The 21976-nt window shown below is 32.8% G+C and overlaps 1 protein-coding gene and 1 pseudogene across 3 annotated transcripts in view; both read right to left on the minus strand.

Annotated features, from left to right (window-relative positions):
- OLA1 (Obg like ATPase 1) overlaps window positions 1-21976 on the minus strand; it is a 148985-nt gene that overhangs the window by 10828 nt on the left and 116181 nt on the right. The gene's annotated exons all lie outside the window — the stretch shown is intronic.
- LOC112470599 lies at window positions 21847-21965 on the minus strand (annotated as a pseudogene).

Here is a 21976-nt window from a genome sequence, read left to right on the forward strand (position 1 = left end):
GGAGGGTCTTGTGGTAGATTATTTTAAGCCTTGGTGTTTCTGCACTAGGATATTGGTAATGCAAATTAAGGCCCCTTAACCTCTTACAGTCCCAATCTCTAATTTCTTGAGAGTAACAGTTTCCTCCCTTGTGCAGAAGGGGTGAGAGTGGGGGCATTTTTCTAGTATCTGATCATGGAAAGTATAGCCTTTTCTAGGCTTTATGAGTGAGACTTGTTCCAGCACTGGTAGCCTGGAGTCTATGCCTCGACTGTTATTTCTATATGTTCACAAAGGCCTCTAAGTCATACATAAGTTCAGTGAGGTCCACACACTTTGATTCACTTTCTACTGTCAGGGGTCCTCTTGGTTTTTGGCACATAGAGAATCCCCTTTCTTGCTTTTAAGTCCTTCTATGTGTTCTAAAAATACCACACCATCATCAGTACAATCCTTTTCTGGTTATTTTCTCTGGTGTTTCTATCTATTAGAAACAAGAAGGAAGATTCTTGTATTGGCTATTGGCTCAGTCCACCATCTTAACTCAAAGCTCTCCATAATTAAGTTAAATCCTCCATTTTATTGTGTTCTAATACAATAGCTTTCAACATTTTTTGACTATCACCCACAGGAAGAAATAAATTTTATATATGAATCAAACATATGGTGCACAGACATTATTTTTATACACATATCCAAACTGAGACAGGTTTCACAAAATAATACCTTTATAATGTTAAATAAAACAATTCCAAAGGTACTATTTGATATTCTGCATAAAACTAAATTCTTGTAACTTAAATTAACCCCCTGAAATAGTTTTCTCTAACACAATTAATAAGAACTTTATTTTCTATATCTCTTGTCCATTTAGCCATTCAACTACCCCCAGCTACTTAAACTCTGATTACATTTTCTAAAAATCCTTTAAAGATAGCTCAATCCAGCACTAAAGCCAAGTTACATTACCACTTATGATATTTTTGCTGAACATCAGAACTCTCGAATATTTATTTTGCAACACTGAAGTATATTTAAAATCTTTAAAGTTGTCAAATATGGTAATATTAGGTCCTTATTCCTAAGTTTTCAGGGTGAATTAGGTCTTTACTTTTAAAAAAAATTAGCAGTGATATCTTGCTTCTGACTGAAAATAACTGCTGGCAAGAAGTATATGTCCATATTCAGAAAATGATGCAACTTACACAAAGGAGGATCCAGAGCTGGTTCATTAACTGATGTGACATCATTCAGTTAATGTTATTGAGGACCTGACTTTTACTAAGCTAGTTCCCCTCATGCTGTTATGATATGGATGTGCTATAAATCCAAAGGATACTGATAAACACTGGGGTCATTTCTAGTCTCCTCCCTTGCAGGTTTACTCTCTTCTATTAAAACTGTTTAGAGTCCAAAGAATGACTTTAAGATATCACATTTCTCTTTTCCATTTTCCAAACATGATCACTGAAAATTAATGTCAATTTATGGTGTTTTGAAACAAAAAAAAAAAAAAGAAAGAAAGAAAAAGAGAGTAAGGCTTATGGGAGGTATGACAAACATTATTTAATCAATCCAATTATTTTACAAATGGTAATAAATAATACTGGAAACCTGCAATAAAACAGCACAGACAATATACATACTGAAATATGTACCATAAACAATATTCATTCAAAGCCAAAAAATTAACTGTAGAAAACTCAAAATTCCCAACTCTTAAAAATTCTTTGTTTAAGTTATTAAATGGGTTTATTAAGGAAGTCGGTGGGAAAACAAAGAGGGAGAAGAAGAAGAAACACCAAAAAAGTAATTTCTCGTATAACTGATTAGTGTCTGGAAATCTAACCCCTCTTCTAAAAGAGATTCCCATCTTTGATGTATGTAATAGACTTCAAGTTTCAGTGTTCTTGTCCAACTTTACAGAGTTATGTAGAATAACAACTACAACTTTGCTCTTCAAAGTGGTCACATCATTTGGGTACTTGTTAGAAATGCAGAACCTCAGAATCCACATTTTAATAAGAACCCCAGGTAATTCATACACATGTTAAACTTTCAGAAGCACATTAACTGAAAGCATAAAAAAGTCTGAGATAACTCTGTAGACCAATTGATAACTAAGCAGATGGTGACTACCTATATTCCACTGATAAGAGAGGAGCAAGAATATAGTAGAAAAATTCCTGCTTACATCTTCCAGGTTCAAAAACCAGAAGGGGAAAATTTCAAGAAGTGTAAGACAAATGTTTGTTTTGAATCCCCTGCAATGTCAAAGAAGTTTCAGATTTACAATAAAAATAGTAAGTTTAGACAGAATTACTTTGGTCAACAGTTTCTTACTTTATAAGACTTAATTATCCCTCTCTTATTCTAAAAAGCTTCAATACCTGGAAAAACATCTGTAGTAAGTTAGCTTTAGAGTCTAGATTCAAATTATCAGAAGTGATTCCAGCAGAGAGGACTTGATGAAATCTGAATTCATAACAAGTAAATGGAATATTACCACAAATTGTTTCCTATGAGGGCCTCACAGAACCACTGTCTGAAAAACCCTGTTCATTTTGCAGTCACTGTAAGTATGTGTGAGTATATATGTATGTATATGTGTATATAAAAGAAAAATTCTAGAGAAATGAGCATTTCTTTTGTAGCAAATAAATAAAAATTGGGTTTCAGGCTTTCTGTTTCAAGGATTAATAAGCTTTCTGACTCTAGTGGTAGTTAGAAGGTTATGAGGAAATTGAAATGATAGGTGTTATGACAAGCAGACAACCTTAAAAGCAAATTAGAAAAATTGGAATATATTTATCCCAACACTTTGGGCTCACCATGACTCTGAGATTTCTTTAACCCTTAATATTCTTTAAAGAGATAATGCAAAGATGATACATGCAATTAATCTATATGGGATAACATGTAAAAACTATATGGAAATATTTTCTGTGTTCAGCCAAAAGGCTCCATTAAACAAAGAAAAGTCTTACAATTAATAAGCAGGAAGAAACATCAGGATGAATCCTAATTAGTTTGAGTAAATTATAGTAATCCCATTCTCCAGCTGGCAACTAGTTTGAGAGTGGGCATATGAAACAGTTCTGGTCAATGTGGGGCAAGAAGGGAAGCCTAGGAAAAGATTCCAAAAGGTTTCTTCTGGTTCTTCAAAAGAAAAAAGAGAGTTTCTGCTGTTTACTATGTCCGGATCTTACCCCTGGAACTCTAGCAGCCATTTTGTGACCAAAAGAATGGAAGTGGAGAAAGATGAGAAAAACCCTTATTCTTGAAAATATCACAGTACACTGAATTAACAACCCTGGAAACAAACTACCTTGGGTCTTATTATTATGTATTGGGATTGCCTGTTATTTGTACCTGAAAGCATCCTGATAACCCTTATTTAACTTTATGTCTGCAACCCCTCTTAACTGGTCTAACTCCAATTTATTCTTTAAGAAACCAGTTCCCGTAGAACATTCCCTGAGCATCCATTGGATAGATACTATTACCACACTCTACCTTATACGATAAATTACCTATTTTCCTGTTTATCTCCTCCCACTATAAACTAAAACTAAAAACTTTTTGAGATCAGGGGCTTATCTTTGTTCCGACTGATATACCCATAGGACTCTCCTAGCACAGCACCTGGTACACAGTAGATGCTCAAACATTCTCTGAATGAATTTAGCTGATACCTAGTTGAGTGACCACAGGCAGTTATTTAAGGCCTCTTAGCTTTAATTTACTTATCTGCAAACTAATAAGTAGTTTTCAACCTGTTCTGGGTTCCCTGATGGAGTTCCCAAGGTGCTAGGATGAGAAAAGGTAGAGAAAGCAAGGGAGGAATGAACAGGGAGGTTATGGACCTTCTATTTTTGCATTTCAACCAGAGCTGCATCATTCTTATTCCTGAATGTCTGCATCAAATTTCATCAAAAGAAAGAGTTGTTGTTTTTAACAACTCTAAAGTTTAATGGCTGAATAATACCTTTCAGACAGCAAATTCTATTATTTTATGGCAAATGCCAGAAATCAAACAAATATAAGTCCTAAAATCTTTAGGCCCTTCAGATTTCTGCTTAAATGCTACTTTTTACCACCTTAAAAAAAACAAAACCAAAACAAAACCCTCTCCCTTCCCATTTTCGGTCACTCTCTATTCCCTCACCTTATTTTTCTTTACGGCACTTATTATATTATGTCCTTAATGTTTATTGTTTTTCTCTCAGCATTGCTGAACCCACTTTACCCAGTTATTAGGGCAAGAAACTTTTTGGATATTTTATCAACTGCTGTATCTCCAGTACCACTTATAACAGTGCCTGGCATAAGCAGATCTTCAGTAAACCAATGAATAGAAATGAATTAAGTTAAAAGTTAATGTAAAAGAGATTAGGTAAATGAACATTGAGAAGTACATATGATTCTTCTGCTAGAGTCAACCTTTAGACAATAGTAAGCTGTAGCTGACTTAATCATTGGAGGTATGCATGTTTATTAGCTAGAATGGTGGCGTGAACGATCGTAACAATGGAACATAGGGGAAGAATATCTAATTCCAGTAAGGCTATACAAACAAACAAAAATTCATTAGTGGGGTTATTTTCATTCCCAAGTTAAATCTGTGGCTTGCACTACTGTAATTCAAATCTGAACATCAAGGCTCATTATAAATGTACCAAAATGAGCACCTAAAATTTTAAGATGTTTCCTGAATCTCATGCTTCTTACTCCTTCAAGGCTACTAAGTTATGACTTGTGTTCAAACTAAGTGGCCCCAAGTAGGGTACATTTCTGATACTTTAGAACGGTGTTTCTCAAAATATAGTTTCTGGACCACCTGTGAATCCAGGACTCTACAAGAAAACCTAGATTTATACTTTCTGAAAGTGGGATTTGCACCCAACCCTTACAATATTTTGCACTCTGATAGCTGAGAGGCACTATTTTTTAATCTCTGCCATTTCTTTGCAATTCTATATTCTAGTTTTAAACACTGCACAGAGAAATATTTTGTAATTATAGTTGTCATGAGGTATGAACCCAAAATTTGTAGCCTGAGACTATGAAACTCTTAGCTGGGAGAAAACTTCCCAAATATGTTATGATCCTATACATAAGACAAAATTACTTCTGGCTCTCGGATCCTGGGATAAACTATCTTTCCTTTTACTATTGTGCAAAGAGGAAGATACCAAGTTGATGCAATCTATAATCAGAACATAAATTTATAGGGAGAGTAACATATCTTGATTTAACAATCACAGATATAATTTTTTAGAGAATGTAGATGGTATCAGAAATGGGACTTCCGCATCCAGACTACTTACAAAAAAGAAGACACTCAAAAGACTACCTTTGATATTTTTATAGATATGGGGAAGAAGACATTTCGAAGAAGAGTATATATATTTGAGTGTGGGGGAGAGCATGCATTGCAACACATCATAGAGGTAGTGTGCCAAAGAAACAGTACTATAAAGATGATGAAAACGTCAATACTGAGTCTTTCTTGTGACTGGCCTAAATATATGAAGGGCTTGTAAATGATAAAAACTGCAAAACATCATTGACAGAAATTAAAGACTAAAGTAAGTGGAAAGACATCTGTGTTCAAGGATTGGAAGACTTAGTATTGTTAAGACAGCAATATTCCCCAAATTGATTATCTATAGATCAATTTGCAATCTATCAAAAGTCCAGCTTTTTGTGCAGAAATTTACAAGCCCATCTTAAAATTCCTATGAAAATGAAAGTACCAAGAATAACCAAAACAATCTTGAAAAAGAACAAAATTGGAGGACTCTCCCTTTCCTATTTTGAAACTACTATAAAACTACAATAATCGAGACTATGTAGCACTGGCATAAGGGAGGAATATAGATCAATGGAACAGAATTGAGAGTTCAGAAATAAATCCATATATCTACAATCAATTAAAAAATATTTTCAATTTTGGTAAAAAAAAACCTCATAAAATTTACCATTTTAACTATTTTTATATTACAGTTGAATATTGTTAACTATAATCACACTACTAGGTAATAACTTTTTGAAACTTTTTCATCTTGTAAATCTGAAATTTTGTAGCCATTGGAGAACATCTACCTGTTTCTATGACCCCAACCTGTGGCAACTATCATTCTACTTTGTTTCTGTAAATTTGACTACTTTGGACACCTCTTAGAAGTAGAGTCATACAGTTTTTGTCTTTTTGTGATTCGTTTATTTCACTTATCATAATAGCCTCACGGTTCATCCACGTTGTAGTATATGACAGGATTTCCATCTTTTTAAAGGTTGAATAATATTCCATTGCATGTATATACCTCAGTTTATTTATCCATTCATTCACTGATGGATATTTGGGTTTTTTTACCTCTTGGCTATTGTGATGAACATGGGTATGCAAACATTTCTTTGAGAACCTGCTTTCAATTCTTTTGGATATATACTCAGAAGTAGGAATGCTGGGTTATATGGTAATTCTATTTTAATTTTTAAAAGAAACTTTAAAAATTTTTTCATAGTGGTTACACCATTTTTCACTCCCACCAACATCGTACTAGGGTTCCAATGTCTCCAAATCCTTGCCATCACTTGTTATTTTCTTTTTATAGTGGCCATTTTAATGGGTGTGAAATGACTGCTATCTCACATGGCTCTTATTTGCATTTTTCTAATGATTAATGATGTTGAGCATCTTTTCATGTGCTTGTTGGCTATTTGTGTATCTTTTTTGGAGAAGTGTTTATTCAAGTTCTCTGCCCATTTTTAATGGGATTATTTGGTTTTTGTTGTTTTTATTGAGTTTATGTTATGGTCAATTGATTTTTGACAAAGGCACCAAAATAATTCAATGAGGGAAAAATAGTCAAGAAATGGTGCTTAGACAACTGGATATCTACAAACAAAAATTAAAATGGGCCAAAGACCCATGTAAGAATAAAAACTATAAAACTCTTAGAAGAAAATAGGTGGACATCTTCATAACCTTGAATTAGGCAAATTTCTTAGATATGATACCTGAAGCACAAACCACCAAAGAAAAAAATAATTAGACTTTACCAAAATTAAAAAATTTGTGCACCCAAAGATACTATCAAAAAAGTGAAATGATGATCCACAGTATGGGGAAAAATATTTGGAAATCATGTATCTGATAAGGGACTCACAGCCAGGATATATAAAAAACTCAGTAATAATTATAATTTATGACAATAATAAAAAGGCAAAAACCCAATTTAAAATGGGAAAAGCACTTGAATAGATATTTCTCCCAGGAAGATACACAAATTGCCAATAAACATATGGAAAGATGTTCAATATCACTAATCTTTTGAGAAATGCAAATCGAAACCACAATGGGATACCACTCCACACCCACTAGGATGATTATAATAAAAAAGACAGAAAATAATAAGTGGCATACCTATGCAATGGAATGTTATTCAGCCATGAAAAGAAATGAAAAACAGCTGACCCTTGAACAGCGTAGATTTGAACCGTGAGGGTCTACTTATATACGGATTTTTTTCAACAAACACCATAAATGTATTTTCTCTTCCTTATGATTTTCTTAACATTTTCTTTTCTCTACCTTACTTTATTGTAAGAATATAGTATGTAATGCATTTAATGTACAAAATGCATTAATCAAATTTTTATGTAAAGCTTCTGGTATAGTAGGCTATTAGTAGTTAAGTTTTAGGGAGTCAAAAGTTATAGATATTTCTGACTGCACAGAGTCAGTACTGATACATGCTGCAATATGGATGAAACTTGAAAACATAATGCTAAGTAAAAGAGGCCATATACAAAAGGCCACATATTATATGATTCAATTTATATGAAATATTCTCAATAAACATCCAAAGAGACAAAAAACTAGATTAATGGTTGCCAGGAGTTAAGTAGAAAAGGCAATGGGCAGTGACTATCAATAGGCACAGGATTTCTCTTTCGGGTGATGAAAATGTTCTGGAATTAGTGGTGATGCAGGCACAATATTGTGAATATATTAAACCCAGTGAAATGGCATATAGTAAGTCCTCAATTATTGATATTCTTGGAACTGGTGGAATGAAACCAATTTTGCCATAAGCTTAACTGATATAAACAAGAATTAAGTTCCTATGGCATCTCATTAATGTTATAACCAAACAATGATGAACAAAATGATGTTATTCAAAGACCTGCTGTACTTTAAAAGGAAGAATTTTGTGTAAGTTAATTATCTACAAAATAAACAATCTCAAAGCTAAACTAAGAATTTAAAGATAAAAAACAACATGCTAATATTCTGCACATTATGATCCTATCTCTTCTTTCAGGCATAGTAGCAATCAACAGAAAAAGAGATTTTGGAGTAAGGCAAATATCAATTCAAATTCTAGCTTAATCACATATTAGTTATAAAATACTGGGGAAGCCATTCGAGCTTCTGAACCTCAGTTTAATCACCTGTAACACAAGTAATAATACATATCTTCACAGGTAAATGTTAGTCTTAAAGTGCCTAGAACACAGGAGGCCTTCGAATGTTAGCCCCCAATCTTAGTTGTCTCCTATCAGTGAGTGAGGTCATTCCTTACAGTTACTGTAGAGTTAAAAATACTGTTAGACTGCCTGGGAGTAAAGAATGAAAGCTCTTTTTAAAAGTCAGGTCTGTATTTCTGGGAAGAAGTCTTGCCTAATTGATTCTCTACAGAGAGGGAGGTAACTAGAAGGGAAAGAATTCAAGTATGATGACTGCAAATATATATATAAAGTAACTATGTGTACTAATAAGCATCATGCTAGATCTTGGGAATGGAGCTTTGAAAAAGGGTGTGTATGTGAGGGGAGAGAAAACAAACACAACTATAAAAGAGCATGGTAAGTGTTATGATGGGGGTGGTGGTGGTGCACAATCTCAATAAAGGAAGATTTTGGCCTCATTAAAACCAGGAATTTTGGAAAAACCAATGCATTTAATGTATTTTTTTTCCAGTTATGTAACATTTTTTCCTCAGGTCAATTTAGTTATGAGAGGAAAAGCACAAAAGGAAAGGGATTTTTCTTCATGACAGAGCTGAAATTTTGTGGGGCTAAGAAAGATAAAAAACTCCCAAGGGAAATATACATATGGGTATGTATGTCAGAATTCATTTGCACAGACCTCCTTTCCCAAATGGATCCTTCTTCTTAAAGTTGGTTTTAATTCAGCCTCTGGAGGGTGCTTCCATATTCTAACAAAGAAGTCCATTTACTCATGATCTGGTTTATCCAAATCCTCTATCTACTATGTAGGAGAGATGTGAATTTCATAAAAGTGCAGACACAAAAGGATACAAATGCAAGGCAAATAGTCACTGTGAAAAAGGGAAAGTCACCGTTTTAGTATCTTTGGAGAAAAGGGATTTGGAGGCAGGAGAGGAACAAGAAGCACTAAAAAATGAGAAAAGCTCTTATGAAAACTTCAAGTCACAAATAAGTACATGCAACTTTTCTTAACATAATATTTTCAGAGTGCTAAATGGAACTATGTTAGATGAGAGATGAAGTGTTTTTTCCCTATCAGTTTTATGCAATCTGTAGCAAAACTTTCAGCTGATTCTGAAAGAACTTATTTTGTTATAGTTTATTTTCACAAAATTTGGTGTACATAATCTTATTCAAAGTTCAAATTGGTTTAATGAAATATTTTTGCACAAGAAAAGGAATAATTAGGAAACATGTGAAAGGAGAATCACATCTACGAAAATTTGTAGTTGGTTTCATAACTTGTAGTTTGTCCTAGCAAGCAATAAGCCAGAGTCCATTATATTACTTAAAATACGTTGTATGCAAAATTTTTAAATAAATTTATTTTAATGAAAGGAATCCTATAATTAAAGGACTCCCACAGGCAATCCCTTTGCAAAGGGAGGCAGTATAGAATGTGATTATAAAGAACTGGGGCCAGAGAGGAGGGATCCTAGCCATGTCATGGAACCTTTCTAAAGACTCAATTTTCTCACCTATAAATGGAGATAATAACAGCATCTGCTTCAGAGGGTTGTTGTGAAGATTAAATGAGAACATACATATAAAGTGCTTACAAGCATGGTATCTGACACAAAGTAAGTGTTCAACATATATTAGCTGTTATTATTTATAAAGTGAAGAATGGCTTTGCCTTTTTTGAGCTTCAATGTTCAGACAATGATTTCTTAAACAAAATTATATTTTGTACTTATCTGTAATCCATCTATTAATCAGATTTATCTGAGAGGGCAAGTCTAAGTACTAACCACTACAAATTTATTTAAAGACATTTCTTTTCTTCCTTTATTTTCCTTCTTACACTGTCCTGTCTGCTGTATAGAACAATGGCAAGTTTTGCTCCTCATTAAAATCATTGCTGAATTATGTTCCCCCAGTTCTAAGAAGAGGCAAAAAACTATTTAGGGTTGCAAATAACATATATAAAACAGATTTGAGGTAAACTAGTAGAAAACATACTTGACTTTGCTATAATTTCTAAACCAATATTATTCAAAGTGGTCTAGGAACCACTCATTACTTGGCTCTAGGTATGAAGAGCAGCTTCTCAGACTCTGTTCCCTGGCCCTACTGTGAGAGACAAAACCGATGAAACATTTTTTCCTTTGCTCCCAACTCCTAGCTCAAAGGTTTCTCTTTACCACCTTGACACACTGCCTGCTACATTTATATCTACTGTTTTAAATAAATTCATTCGAAAAGAAATTGCCAAGGTGATTTTATTAATGACATGTTACAAACAAATGCATATTCTTGAGTAGTTTCTCTTTATCAGCTATGCAATTGACTTAAGCCCAATATTTAATTTTGTTCCCAGGGGATATATCTTTTCTCTAATGATTAGTCTAACAGTTATTAAAGGTATTCTCTTTACATTGTAATCAAAGAAGCATTAAAATAATATGCCACTTTTGCCAAATTAGTAAAGATTAAAGCAACAATAACATCTAGTGTTGGCTGGGGGGTAAGGAAAATGTATTTTCTTGGATGGCTACAAGGATGTTCACTATACTTTATTCATTTAATTAAAAAAAAAAAAGAGGGCAAATAATCTAAATAAAAAACCACAATCTCTACCTCCTCTCTATGTTGCTCTGTGTGTTTTACTGGTGAGGTGTATGACTTCCATAGTATATGTCAGATTTTTTTTTTATCCATTCTCCTACTGATGGACATATGAGTTACTTCCAGTTTGGGGCTCTTATGAATAAGGTTGCTATTATTTTGTGAAACAAAAACATTGATAACATATGAACATATGTTTTCATTTCTTTTAGTTAAATACTGAAAGTTGGAATTACTAGATCACAGGGTAGATGTATGCTTAAGTTAAAAAAAAAATAAAACAAAACAAAAAACTGCCAGTTTTCCAAAGTGGTCATACCATTTTATATTCTCACTAGAAATACATGACATTCCTATTTCTACCTCCTTGTCCAGATTTGGTGTTGTTAGTTATTTTGATTTTAGCCATTCTCATGAGTATAAAATCATACTCATGAGAAAAAAATTTTTTTTCTTTTATTTTCTACTTAACAGAATGATAAATTCATTGTGGTTTTAAATTGCTCTTCCCTGATGCTTAAGATGCTGAGTACCTCTTCAATGTTTATTCATGTATCTTCTTTTGTGAAATGTATGTTTAAGTCTCTTGCTCATTTTTAAAACTGGATCATTGGTCTTTACATTATTCATTTGTAGAAACTTAAAAGATATATTCTGGATATAAGTCCTTAGTCAGATATATGTGTAGTGAATATATTTTTCCAGTCTGTGGCTAGTCTATTCATTTTCTTAATGGTGTTTTTTGATGAACAGAAGTTATTCATTATAATGAAGTCCAATTTTTTCTTTTATGGTTAGTGCTTTTTGTGTATCATCCAAGAGTTCTTTGCTCATCCCAAGTTGTGAAGACATTCTTCTATGTTTCAATGAAGAATCATGGACTGAGAAAATGGCAGCATGAACATGTTTAAAGCAAATCAGAATGCCCTGCAGATAAAAAGAATCTACAGAGTCAAGGATGATAAGCTAGGAAGAAGGCTGTTACCTAACGCAAAAACAAAGTGATGAGGTTTTAGTCTTGGTTGATAAGCAGGTAACTGAAGAGGAAGGGATGAATAAGGGCCAGACTTAGAAGAAAAAAGATAGAACTTAGTGATTAAGTGAATATGGTGTATGAAAGAAGATACGTTAAAAAGATTTGAAGAATTTAAACCTAAAAGATTCAGAGAGTGCTAGTACTATCAACAAAGATAGAAAAATCTGAAAATAGGTCCACCGTGGATGAACCATAGGAAAAATAAGGAGTTTTGTCTTGTACATATTAAGCTTAAAAAATGATAATGAAATAGCAAAATGGAATTTTCTTTTTGACAGTCAGGAATAATGAAACTTGAAGAGGGCTAACAGGAGAAGTTCAAGCTGTAGATTTGCAGATCATTAGCAGAAAGCAGTGCTTCTCAAAGTAACATCCACGTACCGGTAGCATCGGCATCACCTAGAAACTTATTGGACATGACAGTTCTCAGGCTCCACCCTGAACCTACTGAATTAGATAGAATTCTGGAGATGGGGCCAGCAATCTGTGTTTTAAGAAACCCTCCAGATGATTTCAATGCACGCTAAAGTTTGAGAATTACTAGCATACAAGTTAGAGTTTAAGACATAAGCACAGAGGGCAAGTGAAAAAACTTATCACTCATTTACTAATCCCTAGGGAAGTGTCATGGCAGGCAGAGAGAAAATCAGTAAAAGGAAGAGATTAGAAGTGTAAGGCTAATATACCTATCACTCAAAAGCCAAGCAGAAGAAAATGCCATAAAGTTTCTAAGAACAGTTTATTCTGAAAAAGTGGAGACAGAAAGACGGAAACAGATACACAGAATGAAGTGTTTTTTCATCTATTATAGACCTCTTCCTCTCCCTCTCCCCATGGGGGTCATACTTTTTTGAAGAAAAATATTACTAAGGATATATTTTCCATACTAGCTTTCCTTTTAAAAAAGGGAACTCTACAAAGTAATAAAGAATACTACTATACAACCACATTTCTTTTAAAAGGAAAAGAGAAACTGACAGGCATCTTACATATGTAATTTTATTTAATACTTACATAATTCAAGGAGGAAGTAGAAAGGGGCTGCAGTGTGAAAGGCAAGTAGGGTCAAAATAAATTGTTGTTCTAAAGACTGGAGAAATAACAGAATGCTTATATGCTGGTGAGGAGCATCCACCAGGGAAGGAAAAACTGATGATTTCAGGAGAGAGAAGAAGGAACTACTTTGGTAGATGAATGGGGACATATTATCATCTGCACCCCTGAAAGACTGTCTTTGGTTAAGCACGTAGACCAGCGGTCAGTAAATCACTGCACATTTTTGTATGGTCCATAAACTGAGAATGAATTTGACATTTAAAAACATAAGTGAATAATTTTGATTTTCAAAAAGCTGGTAGAGAAATATGTGGGTTAGTTTGAGCATTATTGGATCTTCCTGGGTCTTTCTCTTTCTGAGGAGACATGCATTCTACACAATGTCCCAAATAAAGGCTGTACTACCATCCTGAGCAAAGCTTCCACTCAGAAACTTCTACCTTGTCAAGGTTTTATATTTAAAATGATTTCTTAAAAAAAAAAAAAAGACTTTTGTGACAGTGAAATTATATGGAATTCAAATTTCAGTGTCCATAATAGAAATATGATTGGCACATGTCATGCCCATTTGTTTACATACTGTCTATCTATGGCTGCCTCTGAAGTATAACAGCAAAGGGGAGTAGCTGTAACAGAGACTCTATGGCCCTCAGAGCCCAAAATATTTACTATTGATCCATTATAGAAAACACCTGCAGAGAGTCTATACGCCTGTGCTCTAAATCTTAGATGTATCTAACCAGAATTGCCTGACTTCAAATGATCTAGATATTTCTATTAATGAATACTAAAAGTCACTGTTGAACCATAAGGGATAAATTCAACTGAGTTCATCCAGCCAGTCATTAAATTAATTAATATTTACTAAGTCCAGTGCCAAGCACGGGAGATATAAAATGAACAAAACAGGCATGGATCTAATCTCATGGAATTTTAATTTTTATGAGACAGAAAGACAGACAAATAAGCAAGACTATAGTCTGTGATAAGTGCTCTGAAGCAAATATGCATAATGCTGTGAGCAAAAGGGAGTCTGGGGGATTACTCCTAACAGGGTAGTTAGTTAGGGAAGGTGTTTCTGAGGAAGTCACAGGAGCTACCATGGTTTGGGGAAGGGGTATAGTGAATGGCGTGGGGGAGGGGGATAATGAAATGTTCTTAGATTTCTGCAGACATAGAAATGAGGATGGAAAAATTTATACATTGTGAGTAGCACATGTACGGAACACTTTCCCTGATGAATTTTCCAGTGGTATTTTTACTACAAAGTACATACAGTGTAATTATATAATGGGTTCAAATGGTTTGGGAACAAAATACAAATTAAAAAAAAACCCCAACACTGTATAATTACCTAATTACCCAAGAGATAGGAATGGTTCCAGAAAGCCATTTTCACTTATCAGGTATATACAGTAACAGTTTTTTTTTTTTTTAAATGGTGGAGAAACATTCCTCACAAGGTAAGCTTTATAGGATACTGGCAAACATAAACATGCCAAAGAAAGTATGAATGGGAAGTATTTCTTAATTGCTGAAAATAAAGGTTTTCCTACTCTTTTATTCTAGGAACACATCACAACAAATAAGTATTTTAAAAGATACTTATTAGTATCTTTAAAAGAATAAGTAATACTGGAAATCATAGAATGTTCTCTGGTTGTAATTCATACATAGTTAATGTAGTATAATATGCAAGTTGAAGCTTGACAAATAATAAGCTATGAACTTTGTGATAGAGTGTTGGTTCTTAATTCTAAATTTCTTACCTGGCATATACCAATATAACTAATTAAAACACAATCTGTACATTTTGTGGGTTGGCTATGCAATTTGTTCCATGTTAATTTATTCTTTCATTTTCTTGTTTTTTAGACAAAAATTAACAACTTTCTACTTAAAATTTAAGCAGGTTAAAGGAGTACAAAATAGAATGTTCAATAACCATTTTTAGGTATTTATAAAATAACATAATTCTAGTTTATTTATCCTTATGAAAAATGATAAAACATGATTTTCAACCATTTGAAAAGCCAGACACAGGTCTATCAAAATGTAAGGTACAGTCAATGTAATGATTCATAGTGTCTCTAGCAGAAAGATTCAGCAGTTCTCAATCGAGACCTTTATTCCTTCTCTGAATAAATGATGCCTGAAATTTTTATTCTTGTTCTAATGGAATTTCAATGGCCTTCACTGCAAATCTACTGGAAATTTTTGCATATTAAGTGGAAAAAATTAAATGATGTTAACCACATTTTAATGTGATTAAGGCTGACAGGGTCATTATTTCTGCTAATCACTCAGTTTAAAAAGCTCAAACAAAACTTTATAACAGACAAGGTTTTTAATTTTCTGTATATCTTGTTGAAATTTTAAAAAAAGCTGTAGAAGAAAAAGAAAGAAAAAACCATACTACGGTCCTTAACAAAAACCAATGAGTAGTTCGTACAATTTGCAGATGGGTTTCATTATACTTAATCTGGTGATGTAAAAACAAAAATGCAAAACAATCTTACACTGTACATGCTCCTCCGGTTTCTTTCCTTTTAAATATGAAGAGGGTAAGAAAAAGTGCTTTGTAGAATTTTGAGTTCTGTGTTTCCTATTTGCTGCTAAATGGAAACAAATATAGTTTTTTCTTTAGATCTTATAGCAAACTAAAAACAGAATTAATGCATAATACTGCCTTAAACAATTCTCCAATGTTTTATTTTTTGGATTAATCTATGCCATGCAACTGCAAACATTTCAAATATATTAATGTAAACTAAAAATCTTCACTGATAAAAATCTCCAAGAAAAGGGATGTTAATTGCTATCAGAATAGTTCTAAGATTAGCAGTACTTAGAGATAATTTGTCTTTTTTTTTTTTGGAAAAAAATTAGTTTGTTCGTTGGTCATTTGTACTAGAAACTTAATATTAAATCAATTACTTTAAATGGCAGGTGTATTAGATGTAATTTTGGTACTCTATTTACAAAGAATTGTTTTTTAAAGTACATTATAATACCCTTGAAGCAAAAATGAGTAGGAACCTAGCCAAAAATATTCAGCCAGTATCCTCCCTAATTTTCTGAGCATTTCAATATTTTCTATAAAGAGTAACAGTTAAGCTAGGAACACAAACCATATAACATTATATAAGAATGAATGAAATACTGCTCTATTTTTTTTGTTGGCTGTCAACTGCTTAACCAATATTGGTTGTTGAAAATTATCTTTATCTTTCAGCTATTAAAATGGTAATTTCTAAAAATGATTTGAGGACTGTAATTCATTCTGACATATAAAGGTAATGTGAAACTACTCTTAATCCAGTAGTTGTAGTTTTTACAGAAACAAAATTAATCAGCTTTTAGAAAATATGATGAGCAAATGATTTTTGAAAAGAGATACACACCTGAAGTTCAGGCAGTCTAATTCACATTGCTTCACCCCAATCTAGTAACTTAAACCAAATTCAATAACTAAAAACAAAACATTTCAAACATAAAAAGATTAAACAAATATGTTTTGCATTGTAGTTTTCTAAAGCTTTATGAATCTATGATCGCTGAAAATAATAGTAGAACTAACAATTATAAAACTTAAACTACAGGTGCAGTACCTTTATCCAAAAGAAAAAAACATCATCATCATCCTTTTCATGGTAAATTACTCAAGTGCATGCAAATAGATAAATGAGTTTGCCTCACTGATCACAATCTAAGCACCTAACAAAAGCAGAGCACCTGGCCATAAACAAGTCCTTTGAAATACAATTTAGTACTAAAGTTTGAGAAATTACTGTTCAGCTATCATATTAAAAACCATAACAAAACTACCTTTCAGCATGAAGCTCCGCTTTTTGTGAAGAAAAAGAGATTAGGATTTGTAGTATATATAAATATCAAGAAGTTTAATATTTGACAGAATAATCTTTGTTGCCCATAGAAAGAATTAATATTGTTGAACTTTAAAAAAAATTTAGTGTGATGCTATGCACTGGTGCATCAACTAATAACCCTCCAGAATTTCTGTGCTCATCTAAAAAGAGTCCCTGCTGAATGTTCTAATGCATTTTATTGTGAATCTTCAGCAAATAAAACTTCATGTATGAGCTCATGATGTGCTTTGCTGCCGGAAAGTCACAGACTCTGTGGGAAGCTCTTTATCTTCCCAGCAGTCAGTTCTCTGAGAACATCAGTGCAGCTACTGTAGTTACCTGTAGATTACTTGTATTTTCTCACATCTGTGTCCAGCAATCTAAACCATGATGATAAAGGGTCATTAGGTTTTGAGTGAGGAAGGGGATGGACTAGACAATTTGCTCTGATAAGCTGCTTGTTGGGAGCTCTAGTTTAGAATGTGAAATGTCGGATATGTACAGTTTTACACTAAAAGGAAAAAAGAATTGCACTTTTCAGCACTCACAATTAAAAATGATACAGTTTAATATCTCACTATAGTCTACTGATTCACATTTTATTTGGATAATTTATAATTAAAAGTATTTAAGAGAGATAATTTTCTGCTTGTAAAATGGACGTCTATGCTCTATTAGCCACAAAGAATTCAGGTACAATTACTAAGATAACTGCTGTTTGGAGCACAGCAAAGCAATTTCCCACAGTGGGACTTACAGTTCAATTTACCAGTTGGGCAAATATTTTGTGCTCTGTAGTGGCCTAGAGAGTTAAAAGCTATAGGTAACATTCGAGCAGTGTTATACCTAGAGAAAAGTTTCTTCAATCCAAATGGATGGTTTAGATTTCAAAAAGAATATCCTAAAAATACTGAAATTAATATTATATAATTTAAAAACTATCATAAAATACAGTTGTCACAGAAACCCTGACTGATCTCATCTTCCCCAAAACAGGGCTCATAATTTACAACTCAGTGCTGTATTTTATTTTCATATTTGTATTGGGACCTAAACCATTATGATACTTAATCACATTTTCCTAGTAATCAGCTGACAGAATGTGATATTGATTATAGAATGAGAGTATTACTTACTTACTTAAAAATGGCTTAGAATAATTGTGTCAGGTTATAGAAATATAAAAAAGAAAAAAAATTGAGGGGCATCCTTCAGTTATCATGTGGCATACCAAATAGACAGGATGAAAATAATAAGTGTTTTAGTGTAATGAAAGAAAGAGCAGCTTAAAAGATGTTTGCTAAATTTGCATTCATAATTTACTTCATTTAGGTATGCTTATTTTAGTACAATATTATGTCTTCTACCCATCTTCCACCAAGGAAATTTTAAGAGATAACAGTGACTGGAACAAATAAAACACTGCCTTGCCTCAAAGAACTATATTAAAATTACAGAAGTGTGTGAATAAAAGCATACACTATTTTAAAATGAAACATCAAGCAGTGATTTGGATTTATGGGGAATAGTTTTAAAACGGTATTCATTTGGACCACCATTTGAAAGGCTGCTGAAGAAAAAAATAAAAACGCTCATTTTCAAAGTTGTTTGCCGGTACTAAACACAAGCAAGCAATATTTTCCAACAGATTAAAGATAAACTAAGCATATAAAAACTTCTGTTCTTCCTTCCACATACATGAATTATCTAAAATCCTTTTATGAAAGATCACAAGACGGAAGATATGTCACTATTACCAATGTAGAGACATTTCTTAAAAACTATTGTAAAATATAACATTTTGGCAACTAACATTAACATCCTAAAGCAATATAAGAACACAAATCCATAATAATTATTCATACACCAAGCCACTGTAAACCTAAATCATTTCTGAAGACCTGAATGTGTCAAGAACTTTGACAATTATGACTGGAGCCAGGAAACTGTAGCAGTGCAGAATTTCTTATGAATTTCTCCAGTTACTTTTTATAAATGCTGTCTTGGATGACAGCTTAATGTGTACCACATGCAATATTTATTCTTCTTCAGTGTCAGACTGTCTAGCCATCCAAGGGAATACAAAGAATGTCACTTATTAGGATAAAAGCACAAGGAAGGTAATCAAGGACATATGTAACATCAGCCAATCATGCCCTATTTCAACATCCCTATTCCATTCATAACAGTTCAACAATTATTTGCTTACTGATAACTTGCTTTCAGGCTGTTTGTGTTCACCATAATGGTGGTTTGCATTTATTTTGCTCTTTAGAATTGGACACTTGCTGTGCCATACGTGTTTGTCAAAACTTTATATCTTCTGTCAGAAATGGTTTAGCATATCAAATAATTTCTATTTGTCAGGAACTACCAATACAACAATCACTAACCCTTGATGTCAACAGGGCACTGAAATAACTATAAAACAGCAAATGTATAACTATTAAGCATTTCATAGGAAAAAAATTCTATGATACACAGTTAAGAAAGCTGTTGTTAGTAGCTAAGCCACACTCACATACATTCCCTTGCATATGGCTAAGAATGCTTAATAGCTGTTGCTTTTCCTTTTGTTTCAGTTTTTCAAGACTGTGAAGCTGACAGAATTTCCCTGTCTAATCTTGTGGTTTTTAAACTATATATGCACAATGTCTAAGTAATACCAAGTCACATTAAAATATATACTTGGCCACCTAAACAAATTTCACTTAATAACAGATTTAAAATAATGTCCTATCATATATCATAATCATGAAATGTGTAATTGTAGAAACACAGTTACTTAATCATACTTAATCAGAAAACTTTAACCAGGTATGATTTCAACAATGTATTCTAGTAACATTTAAAAGCTTTAAAAAGTTCTAATTTCAAGAGACCTAGACAACTAAGATGTTTGTTTACCTCTAAATACAGAAAGGGAACAAATGGTTGATATTCTCCATATTTTCTCTCTTGGTCTTTTTTCTCTTTTGTCTCTTGTCTCAGATTTCACCTGAAGTAAAGTTCTACGATGCAAGACATATTCCATACAAACTATTCTATACAATATCAAAATAAGACCCAGAAAAAATACTTTTAAATAATAAACACTGTTAAGAATTCTTCTTTTCCAGTCTACATCTACAGAAATGTCTTGTAAACCACTGATTTTCTTAGTTACATAGTGTTACAATGTAATTGCTTATAGGACTAGGGAAAAATTCATTTGAACTGAGTTGGAAAGGTACAAAATTAGTCTTGATTAACAAAAAGAGAAACAGCAAAATTTCTAAGTGCTGCTTTTCCATTTAAAATCACTCCAAACATAAAATTTGGTACTTGTATTTCTAAACAAATTTCTAACTGGATCCCAGACTAAAAAAAATAAAATTCCTTAAGGTGCAGGGAGAGAGGAAACAAAAATACAGTGAAAGGAAGGGAAAATGTAAGTTACCTTATACTTGTAAATGTGAGAAGACAACATTACAATATTGTAAAAAATAAAAGTATATATATTTAGGAGAAACAGAAGAAAATAGAAAATTGCTATCTTTTATTTCTTAAGCATTATTAGGTTAAAATAAACATTTTAAAGACTTTTAACTTGAGCTCATGAGAGAAAGTATAAAACATTTCACTGCATTTATAGCATGCTTTTCATGCTACAAAGAGTGCACAGAGATTTTTCTGTGTTAGTTGTATCCTAGTGAAAATTACAGAGAAACTCATACCTGCTGGAGAGCAAACATAATTTGCAGTGTTTATATAAGCAGGACTTAAGCTGGTTAAAAGAATTTACTATGTAATTACAACTGTTAGAAACTATAGATCTATCATATGTATGCTTTTTCATCATAACATAAAAATTAAATTCCAAGATAAATGGATCTATTTCTACTAAAGAATAACATTCAGTATATGTAAAATATTTTAACTCTCATTATTCTATAAGAAAATTAACATCCTATTTGATAGGTGAGGAAACAAGGACTATAAGGAAACCAACCAAAACTATCTTGAGTCCTGCATAAAACGTTGCATTTATGTTTGCTTTCTAGCTGGTATGGGTTTCCATGGAATTTTCACTAGGACACAACTAGCATAGAAAACTCTTAGTGCACTTTTTGTACCATGAAAAACATGCTATAAATGCAGTAAAATGTTTTATACTTTATCTCATGAGCTCGAGTTAAAAGAAGTCATTAAAATGTTTAACTAGGTTCCTTCATCTCTCTGAGTAAATAGGTAGCTATTTGCCTTCCAATGTTGTTATGAGGCTTAAACCAAATAAGAGATCTATTTAAGTGCCCCAAAGTCCAACATATATAGATACTCAACAGATGAGAGTCATGATTTTACTCAAAATTTGGATGTATGTATACATACATCCAAGTATTATTTTGGGTAAAATAATGTACACACACACACACACACACACACACATACACGTATGTACGTCTATTATATTTCTATGCACTAATATAGTACAGATTCTACAAATGTCTGTATTTCAGCTAATAAAAAGAGATATGCATACATGTGCACACACACACAATTCCCTATTCCCAAGAAGGTCTCAAAAACAAATCCAAGTTACTGAAAATGAAAGGAAATGGAATAAATCACTATGGTTAAAAATACACAAACAATGTAACTAAGTGGTAGAAGTACTTATTTTTAAAAAGGATTGATAATATGTATTTTATATGCAAAAATATATAAACTAACCAACCTTCCTTTCTTCCTTCCTTTAGGCGAGGCAACCCTTGGTTAACCTCACAGATTGCAAAAACCTTGTCACCTTACAGTCTCATATGTTTTATTTTTTTACACCTACAGCACGTGGTCTTCCCAGATGGTCTCCCATCCAAATACTAACCAGGTCTGACCCTGCTTAGCTTCCGAGATCAGACGGGCTCGGGCTTGTTCAGGGTAGCATGGTCGTAGACTAATACATAAA

Source organism: Pteropus alecto, unplaced genomic scaffold (assembly GCF_000325575.1).
Source record: "Pteropus alecto unplaced genomic scaffold, ASM32557v1 scaffold3, whole genome shotgun sequence".
Classification (NCBI taxonomy): Eukaryota; Metazoa; Chordata; class Mammalia; order Chiroptera; family Pteropodidae; genus Pteropus; species Pteropus alecto.